Below are 10,000 nucleotides of genomic sequence, written 5' to 3' on the forward strand. Positions count from 1 at the left end.
GCCGTTTCGGCAGACAAGGATCTCTAATAATAAGTCCCCTCCGGCCGCTGAAGAATCTGAGCCAAAACGCCGTGGGTTCTGAACAGATTTATCCAACCAAAAACCACCACCAGCCCCTTCATTCTCTGCTTCTTACACGCTCTCTCTCTCTCTGTCCTCCTCTCTGTCTACGTTCGCACTGCTGGGTGTCACAATCAGGTCCTTCGACAACACCAAATGTTCCTACTATCCGCAAGCTACTATCCCTGGAAGCAGCAGCAGCAGCAGAAGCAGAAGAGTGATTTGGAATGGAACGAAATTAAGAAGTTTTGCCTCCAACTACAACCAACCGAAGGCCAGGGAGTGTGCTCGAGAGTAGTTCCATCTTGAGCTGTGAGTCTTACCGAGCTACCATCAGGAGCAGCAGCAGTAAAAGCATCGAAAAGCAGCTCGTTGTCGAACACACTCCAGAGTGCACCGAGAAGCGAGCGACTCACCACAACCGCCGGATTGGGTGGTGCCTTTGCCCGGGTTGCACCAAAGCCAAGAAAACTAATTACAGCCCGGAATAATGAGACTGTGGGGGAATATTAAAAACCTTTCGCTCCAACTTCCAAAAACCTCCAGCCGATGGCATCGCCGAGTAGTAGTCTTACGCCCGGGAGGGTGTGTTGAACCCGTTCAACGCCCCGAAAATTGCGCCACATTAAAACAGACCTCATAAAACATGGTTTCATGTCTTGTAGCCGAAAGTTTTTGACAAATTAAATATCGCACTCCGCAGGCGGCCGAGCGCTGTCTCTCTACACTCTTGGAGAGCTTTTTTTGGGGTGCGTTCTCATCAGAGTCCAACCCCAGGCTCCAGGATACTGCAGCCGCAAGTTCCTTTCAACTTCCTCTTTTCGGTGTCCGCCTGTTCGGTGTTCCCTTCTTTATTTTTGCTGTCGATAAATTGGAAGAGAAACGATAGAATCGTCTGGTGTTGACACCAGCGCAGACGGCCCGCGGAGTCCAGTCCAGTTCCGGCGAGGTGCCAAAGTTTTGCCTTCCCCCCACCGGCAGTTATGTTTTGTTTTCTGTCGCAGCTTCCGGCAGCAGTTTTGTAAAACTTTTTGCATTTTCACACTTTCGGCGAAACGTCGCGACAAATAGTCATCCCAAAAAAAGAGAGATATCCACGGAGATTCCGTGGATTTGTGTCGATGACGCATGGAGAAGAAGATCATGAGAACGAATTGATAGCCAAGTTTGGTTGTAGCAACGTGATATCCCGGTATCGGGATCATTTGTGTACGATAACAAGAACCGTTTGTCCGCAATTGACCCCGGAACGGAATTGAATTACCAGCCAATACTCCACACCGCAGCCACCAGAGCCACTCCGTTATCTTCCAATTATTTTCAAACGTTGCCAGCCAGACCAACAACAAACGACGAGAGGCCAGCGAACGCCCCATTTCTGTCTAGACGGGAACGTTGTTGGTTTAGATGTTTGATGCAGAAGTTGAGTTGACGTCCTTCGACATCGCGTGCTCGCGCGATCACATGTCTCCAAGTTGGTCTACTGGCATCCCGGACACAATCGTCTTAGTATGCTTCTGATATTCATGTTCCACTCAACACAATGCTCTGGTGCGATACATGCAGCTTCCTTTGCCATGCACTGCGCGTCATTGCAGCAGACATCGAAACCTCGCTGCAGACGGATGGACGGGCAGCCGGATGTTGACAAAGACCTGGTTCGAGCCGCGACTTTCCTCTCTTTTGCGAGTCGCGGACATTTTTTCGTGACATTCGTACGGCACACATCGCGAAGCCAACGAAAGGACACCCAAAAGGCACCGGAAGCCTAAACCTAGCCATCCATCCTCTCCTCTCCTGGAACATTCTCTTGTACAACACTCGAAGTCGGGCGAGCCTTGAACCAACAAACATAAGGAAAGTGATGTTAGTGCTGCTCCTCCATATCGTCATGCACGCAAACGATCCATCATCATGATGCCATCCGCGGGCTTTCTTGTCGTAGGGCGAATGTTCAATTAAAAATTCATCCAACCCGTGCGCTCGCGCGACTCAACCGCGAACGATTCGACAACTCGTAGGACCGACTGTAGTACGCGACCTCGCTTGTACCAGCAACCGTCGATGGGGACTCTGTGTGAGCGCTCGCAGACAACGTACTCACACATGTTGCCGCGTGGACAATGTAGCTAGACCTTCGAGCATGTCCGCGAAAACACATTTCCATCATTTTCATTATTATGGTCATGGTCACGGGCGTAGAGTAGGTCCCTCCCACGAGAGGAACCTGGAAGAGAGAGATTATCCCTTTGGGGGTCGTTTTTGGGGTCGTTTTGCTTTCGGCTGGCTTTCGCGCAATGACAGAATGTATGATGCCTTGGGCCCAAATTGAAGTCCCCACCAGCCCCCCCCCCCCCCCCCCCCCCTATTAACGTGCGCCGCGCCCCTCAGGCTAGCTAGCGAGTGACAACTCCTGTCAGGCGCAGAGAGGAGGTGTGTCGCTGTTGCTGGAAGGCCCCGCTCCTTTCGGTCACCATCACGCTGCTGATGCGCCACGGTGATGACGATGCATTTCGTCGTCCTCTGAGGGGTGTTTTTTTTGGGAGAACTTTTTTTGGAAGCTTTTTTCTGTTTCTCCCAAACCTAGGCAAGCCGAGAACACACCGAACTCTAGTCATTTTTCCTTCGCAAACCCCGGAAGGCACATTGGCGAAAACCACCCCCAGGGCAGTGTGACAGCAGGTAGTGTGGCCCGAGTCACATCCAATTATGATCGCGTGTGTCCTTGTGTGAGGCACCACCACCGTCCTTTACTTCAATTGTGCAACATACAATCTCACCTCCGAAAGCGGGCACATTCAGGTGCCTGGACTCCATCCATTGTATTGTCTACGCTGTGCAGTAAAAAGAGAGCCAGGTTCTGTCTCTCTCTCTCTTCTCAGCCAAACAACGGCGCCAAAAGGGAGTCAGAAAAGCGGGAGCGAACAAAACGCGAATCTCCTTCGCGCTGCATGGCGCTCCACACAGCGCAGAGAGCTTAGTTCCATTTCAAATTTATGGTCGCTAACCTCTCAGTGGAAAAAAACCGGTGGCAAAGAAAGGGCGCTGCTAGTCCCCAAGGGGAGGGGAAAGAGGTTATCCATGGTCATAAAAGAAAGGGTATAGCGACGAGATGGCGGTGCGGTGCGGTGTGTGATAACACAGCCACCAGCCGAGCGTCTGTGTTCGCTCTTTTCCTTTCCCAAGGACTGGACCTCCTCCTCCTCCTCCTCCTCTTCGCCGTCGTTGTCGTCTAGCGCCATAAAGGTGGCGCAGAACCGTAGTCGCCTTCGTTGTCGTAGTCGTTGCAGACGTCGTGGCCATCGCCATCCCGTATCGCTCCGTCTGCCTCCATGGTAAGCGTTGCGTTCGCGACCACCGCGTCCTTGCTCGCCCTGTTGGTGGTTGCCAGGGTAGAAAAGCAGCTTAAACGTAGCAGCAGCACCAGCACCACACACAGGCGAACTCTTTTTAAATGTTAATTATAAAAAAAAAAAGAGAACTCGCGTGACAAGGGATGGCACATTAAGCCCAAAGAGAGGAGCAGAGAGAGCGAGAGAGAGCGTGGTAGCATAACACAGAGAGATAGAGACCGAGTATATGCTGCACGAATTTGCCATTCAGTGGAAAATATTAATCTCAAGTAGCGGCAGCAGCAGCAGCAGCAGCAGCAGAAGCGCCATAATGTGATGTCTGCGTCCCGGCAATTAGCGCATTTTGCGGGAGAAGCAGCATCAGAATCAGCAGAGTCAGCAGATCCGACGGACTGGCCAACGACTGGCACCGCAAAAAGGGTTAGAAGGAACAGAAAAGCAACTATTTGTACTTTCTAAACGTCGGAAAACAGTGGTAATTGTTTCGGAAAAGTGGAAAATCGTCGCGACATTTGCGTTCGCTGCTGAGGGAGAGAGAGAGAGATGGCAATTTACATATCAATTACGACGATATGAAGGTTCTGGGATGGCGTTTAGCGCGCTACTACTACTCCCTCTTGTGGTGGACGGCGCTCTCTGTGGAATGTAATTCTCTTTGTTGTCTGTCTGTTGTTGTCCGCGGCGTGGATTTGATTGGAAGATGGAGCAGGCAGAAATGTGGAGAAAAGAGCTGTGTGGGAGCTTCTTATAAAAATCCCAGTGACGTCAACTCGATCCAATCTTGATCTCGCTCGCGCTATTGCCGAGATTACCGCTGCCTAACGTATGCATTAAAAAAAAGAGACAAAATTTGCCGATTTTTCCTGGGCAAACCGTCAATCGCACAGCAGAAACTAAAAATGCAGCATCAATAATAGTTATCTATGAGTCATCAGACAAAATTTGAAAGCTCTATCAGTCGAACTCTAATCGTGATGGCGAAAAAAGCGAAGCAACTTCGTTCCAAGGTTTGCGCATTTCAAAAACGGTATCCTGACGCGACCAAAAAGATTATCGTGTGACACTTTATGAGTGCCGGATATGGCCGTTTCAGTATCTACAAGATCTTGGCACTAATGCCCAACAATAATAGCATCACAAGAAGGCATAGTTCGGCACGGACGACGATTCTGGCCGACCAAAACCTCCAAAGGATGCTGATGACCGAGACCGGGGAAAAAGTGGTTACATCGCTGCGTGCGATTGGCCGTGAGATCGGTGCAACGGCCCAAATAATTAAGAAGTATTTGGAGTACATAGGCATACATGTCAGAAAGCGAATATCCCGGCTACTAATCTCAGAGCAGCAATTAATGTCACAGCGACAGCGGTTGACCACGATCGTCAAGTTAATTTTTTTTGGCGCATCGCGGCGTGGCGGTGGTGAATGCACGCGATACCTATCTCAGTCTAGATGAAAAATTATTAAAAGGCACTTCATATTTTACTTTCCGCACGAAGAAAGTGAGCTCTAAAGTGAAATTCACTCACACACCAAGTTCCTCAAAAAGGCCCTCCATTGGCTAACAATCAGCTGCCCTTCTTTAACTCCGAACTGGTCGTGATCGGGAAAATTTATTATGCAAAGTGACTGTAGAAGGTTGCGTCAATCATCAAGGAACACTAATAGTACAAAGTTCGGGGAGTCTGACCAGAAACGATACGCGAAGTGATCGTTAAACGAAATGAAGCGGCTGAGTACCAATGTGATACCAAAGATTGCGAACCCGCTCAATGTCCCCCAGCTGCTGCCCATCGAAAATTTCTGGGCTAACTTTAAACGTAGGATCTATTTTAACAATTTGATTGGAAAAACGGAGGAGAAATTAAATGAAAAGACACAGAAATAGTTGAAAAACATGTGCACAAATATGTTTTTGACTACCATGTCGAAATTACCGTCTAACTTCCAGAATCCTACTCGGAATGGCGTAGAATTTTTTTGCTGATAAACTGATAAACTCCCTTTCCACATGTAATTTATAGAACTCAATTATCTATCATACTTTATTTTTTATCGCCATTCAAATTTTGTCTCTTTTTTTTAATGCATACGTTAGCTTCGTGGCCTAGAACCATAAAGTCGGCCATCGATCTACCCTCGGAAGGGCGAGAGCAGTTTCCTTTTTCGGGCGAACGAAGGCAATTTGACCAACGGGACCGATATAACACACGCCCTTAAATCGCGGCCATCACCACACCACACAGCAGCGGCGTGGCGCATCGCGATTGTAAATTATTTCTCGCACATCCACAGTTGGAACACAACCGGTCGGAACGCCAGGACAGATTGCTGTTGCGATTGCTCCTGTATTCTTCGAAATCTTCTCCAATATACGAAAGGAAAAGACAAAGTGTCTTGCCATTTCGTCGCCGTTGTAGCCGTTGTCTTTGGACTTTCTCTCGGCTGCCAGTGACACAAGATTTATATTTTATTGCATTTCTTTGCGCCAACGGCGGCCGGCAACGTCCGAAAGAACATTCACGGCTCGAATCGAGGCGTCGAGAGCATATGCTGATGGGTTGAAGAGGTCATCACCATGAAGGAGCAGCAGCAGAGCAGCACAAAAAAGCTATTCGCTATCGCTTCACATCCCCAAGCGCAGTAGAAATGCATTTTATGTCCAATTTGATTTTTGAGCCTCAACGTCCCATGCAGAACAATGGCCATTTCGTCATCATCCTCGAATGCAGCTTCTACTGCGCAAATAGAACCGAAACGCGCTCGACTCTCTTCGGTCGTCGGATTTTTATTGATTTGCTTTTCCTATTTCCACACACACTACCTTAGCAGCCAGTTTGGCCCATTTTTCTGTCGATTTTTCCGTCCGGTCTTAAGTCCGCTAGAGTATTTTCGCCCCCGGGGGCTCATCAGAGACAAGAGCCTGTCCGTCGACGACGACGATGACGACGACGAGAGCCAACGGATTTTAATCCGTAAATGCAATTGTGTGCAGTCGCTGTTGATGTCCTGGGCCCGGGAAAAGATTCCAAAGAAGAAGAATCGTCCGGGATATCGCCCGGAAGTCGGTGAGCGGGAGCGAAACACAATATCCTCCCTCGGCCAATCCTGATCCGGTCCCTTCCGCGATCTCCACCGGTGCCCCGCCTCCCTCCCCTTCTTTTTGTGGCTTTTTTGCCGCTCGCTTGGTGGTGTTATCCGTGTAGTTGTTTGTCCCTCGACCTCGGTGGTGGCCATGTGGCGCGAGCAAAAGTGCCAGCTAGTAGAGAGATCAGAGGTGGGAAAGGGGGAGAGGGGGGGGGGATTTCGTCGACGAGTCCGACGAGATATCGGTGCGGGGCCCTCGGGGATCGTATTGCGGGCGCAATTGAAACATGATTATGCTCTCAGCGGACCAGAGCCAGTTCCATTTAGGCCCCCAACCAGTCCGGACTCCACCGGCACTCCTTTCCACTCTGCGCGTGTATGCGAGGCTCGATATGTTGTGTTTTCCGTTCCGTCCTCTCTATCTTTCCCTCTCCGTCCTCTCTCAGGCCTTTTGGAGGTTTGGAGTCCAGTGGAAAACCGATCCGGATCCGGATGGATGTGCGATTTCCGATGCGATTAAAGCTTTTCACAAAGAACCGACCGAGAGTGTGCCACCGTGAAGGTGCGTGCATGTGTATGTGCCGAATCAAATGAAAAACCCCCGAATCTGGTGGCTGCCATCCGGTGGCCGGTGGTCACACGATGCACCTCCTGCTGCCGCTGCCTTGAATGCCTGGAAGTTCCACTTTAGCGACCGAACAACCAACCAATCATGCCCCGTCCGCTCCCTGTCCTCACACACCACCGACAGGAGCGCAATTCCGGCCAAAGAAAATTAACAAAAATCACGTGAAATCCACGTTGATGGCCGCCCCACACGGTTTGGGGCTGAGGTGGTCGTCCTGAGCAAAGGAAAGCAAAAGAACTGGCCACTGGTCAGCCGTTTGGTAGCAGACAGGAGTGGCAGAAGTGACGCAAAGGGTGCGGGGCGTAAGGGATGAAAAATCAGTCCGCCGTTTGATTTGTTGTGTTTTTTTTTTTAGTTTTTCCTTTTTTTTCGGCGGAGGTTTTCTGTTGTTTTTGTGTTCTTGGTCAGCGGAGTTCACACATGCTGCTGCTGGTGCTGCTTGGCGGAAACGGACTTTTTAGTGGCCAATCATGAGAGGGAATATTTCAGCAGCAAACATTAATAATAGAACGCAATGCGTTCACTCAGCCGTGTTTGTGGGGGGGGCTGTTGTGTGTGTTGTATTATGGATATGTACTTCGGGATTCTTGTTCTTGTTTCCCTATTTTATTTTATTTTTTTTTGTTGCCATTTTGCCTCCACAGCATAGCATCGGGAGGATCCGTTTTATTATTTTTTGGCGCTGCAGCTGCAGCAGTAGCAGCAGGAATAAAAAGGAATGTAATATATTTTATAGATTGCCTAGCCGGGGAATTAACTGGACTGGACTCGCTCCGAAACCAGCCACCGGCACGCAATAAACGACGCAAAATGCAGCCACTGCAGCGGCGCTGCGAGTGTGCGCTTGATTGAAGGGCGATTTTTTCCGATGAGATGAATTTAATACAGTCTCTGGCAGCAGCAAAAAATGGTGATTCGAGTCCGAGCATTAAGACTGAATGAAAAGGCGATCCCGAAAGCAGCAAAGCGGTGCGCACTACGCTGTTCTGCCCGGGAAGTGCTTAAGGATTAAGAATCTCTCTCTCTGTGCGCGTCGGAAATCCTCGGCTCGCTTGTAATGTGCGCAACGTGCCTGTTCTAGGGGAGAAATCTTGGCCCTCGGGGGCCGATTTCCCCGCGGGTACACCACACACCAAGTGTCAACATAATCATTTCTTCCTTTTTGCCCGGTGTCCCACGAGAACGAGAAGGGGACCACAGAGAGTAGAGGAAGAAGAAGGACGCCAGAAGGGTCTTCTCTTAAAGAAACGATAATTCATAACTCACTAACCCCTCAGATTCGAACCGGAACCAAGACACACCGCAGTTCATATGCGCCGTCGTCTTTTGGAAAGCCCCGGTCTGATCTGGCCCCGTGCCCGCGCCGGCCATTCGCCGCCTCATGTCGAAGAGGTGGATTGGTTTGCTGATTCCTTACTTCCCTGCGCCAGGAAGGGAGGGCGCTAAAGAAAGAGCGAGCGAGCAAGAGAGAGAAAAAAAAAGGGAGAACAGATCGAAACACCAACCATCAACAGAGCATTAGCCAGCCGGTTGTCCTCGTTGTTCCCCGTCGCTGCCGCGCCACCACGTCATCGAACACCGGGCCACAGTAGCAGCACACCGAGAGCGGGAGCCGCCCGAGGGCAGGAGATCCGATACGATCGGAGCATAATTTTTCATTCTTTGCTTCTGTGGTCCGGGGACTCATCTGTCGATCGACAACGGCGTCGAGGAGGATGAGGAGGAGGAGGAGGACGATGAGACTCAAGACAAGAGGAAAACGAAAAGAAGAAGCCCAGGGGAAAGAAATCCAGGAATCGCGCGTCTTAAGGTGACTGGCAAGGCACGCACACCGCCAACAGATGTGAGTTGATTGTGGGATAAAAACAGATAATGTTTTTGTGTGTTCGTGTGGTTCAGACCAACCAGTTGGTCGATCGGTGGGTATGCTGTGCCGGTCTGAGGTGGATCCAATTACCATACAAACAACCAACAACCCACACACAACATCTTGCAGAGCCCTCGTGTTGTGCTGCTTGTGGCCTTTTTTTTTAATGGGGGCTAAACGTAAATAATCGTTGGTCGAGATCCTCTCGCTCACGGAGTCTCCTGTCTCGATCCTGTCACCAACACACATACATACAAGCTGTATGTATCTGTGTGTTGTGCCATGCTCTCGACACGACATTAATGATTTTATGTTGACTGGTACGTCCGGGGATAGAATGGAAAAAAAACCGGAAAAGCCACCAGCCACCATTTATGCAGGATATTTTTCCCAATATATTCCCAATCGTGCTCGAGACTCACCTGGTTCTGATTCCCTTTTTATTTAATTATGTGGACAATTTAATGGTGCAACTTCCGGCGAATTTTATACAATTTATATAATGTAGGATCCTAGTGCCTCATCCTGTCGGTTGGTATGAGTCAGAAATGCCTCATTTTCACAGGGCAATAAAGTGCCTCTATCCCAGGATCCCCACCCTTGGAATATCCTTCAATTATCCATTCAAATATGCTCTCTTTAATTAACGACTGCGATGTGCGGTTCTCGTACAGTTAAAACCCAATAATTAAAATAATCATAAACCGTGCGCATACATACAACCCGAACCAGTATACGGACACCATCACCAGGATTCTAATTTTTGCCCACAACATTACGACGCTGGTATTGGTGGCTCCCGTAACAGGAAAAGAAGGAGGAAGGCGGGCCTCGCGTTTGTGTGCGGTTGTCAGTCTGGGCATTAGTGTGTGCGGTTTGTTTGGTGTGTATTTGTGTGCTGTGCTGCAATCTATTTACGACGAGGGATCCTGTTTTTGACAGCTTTTTACGTTTTTACCCCCGGCCGGGTCGGAAGTACCATAATCCTTCCTTTACCTTCTCAC

At 49.5% G+C, this 10,000-nt stretch overlaps 1 protein-coding gene across 1 annotated transcript in view; it reads right to left on the bottom strand.

Annotated features, from left to right (window-relative positions):
• Window positions 1–10,000, bottom strand: part of LOC126576445 (polycomb group protein Psc) — a 26,292-nt gene that overhangs the window by 7,858 nt on the left and 8,434 nt on the right. The gene's annotated exons all lie outside the window — the stretch shown is intronic.

Source organism: Anopheles aquasalis, chromosome 3 (genome assembly GCF_943734665.1).
Source record: "Anopheles aquasalis chromosome 3, idAnoAquaMG_Q_19, whole genome shotgun sequence".
NCBI lineage: Eukaryota > Metazoa > Arthropoda > Insecta > Diptera > Culicidae > Anopheles > Anopheles aquasalis.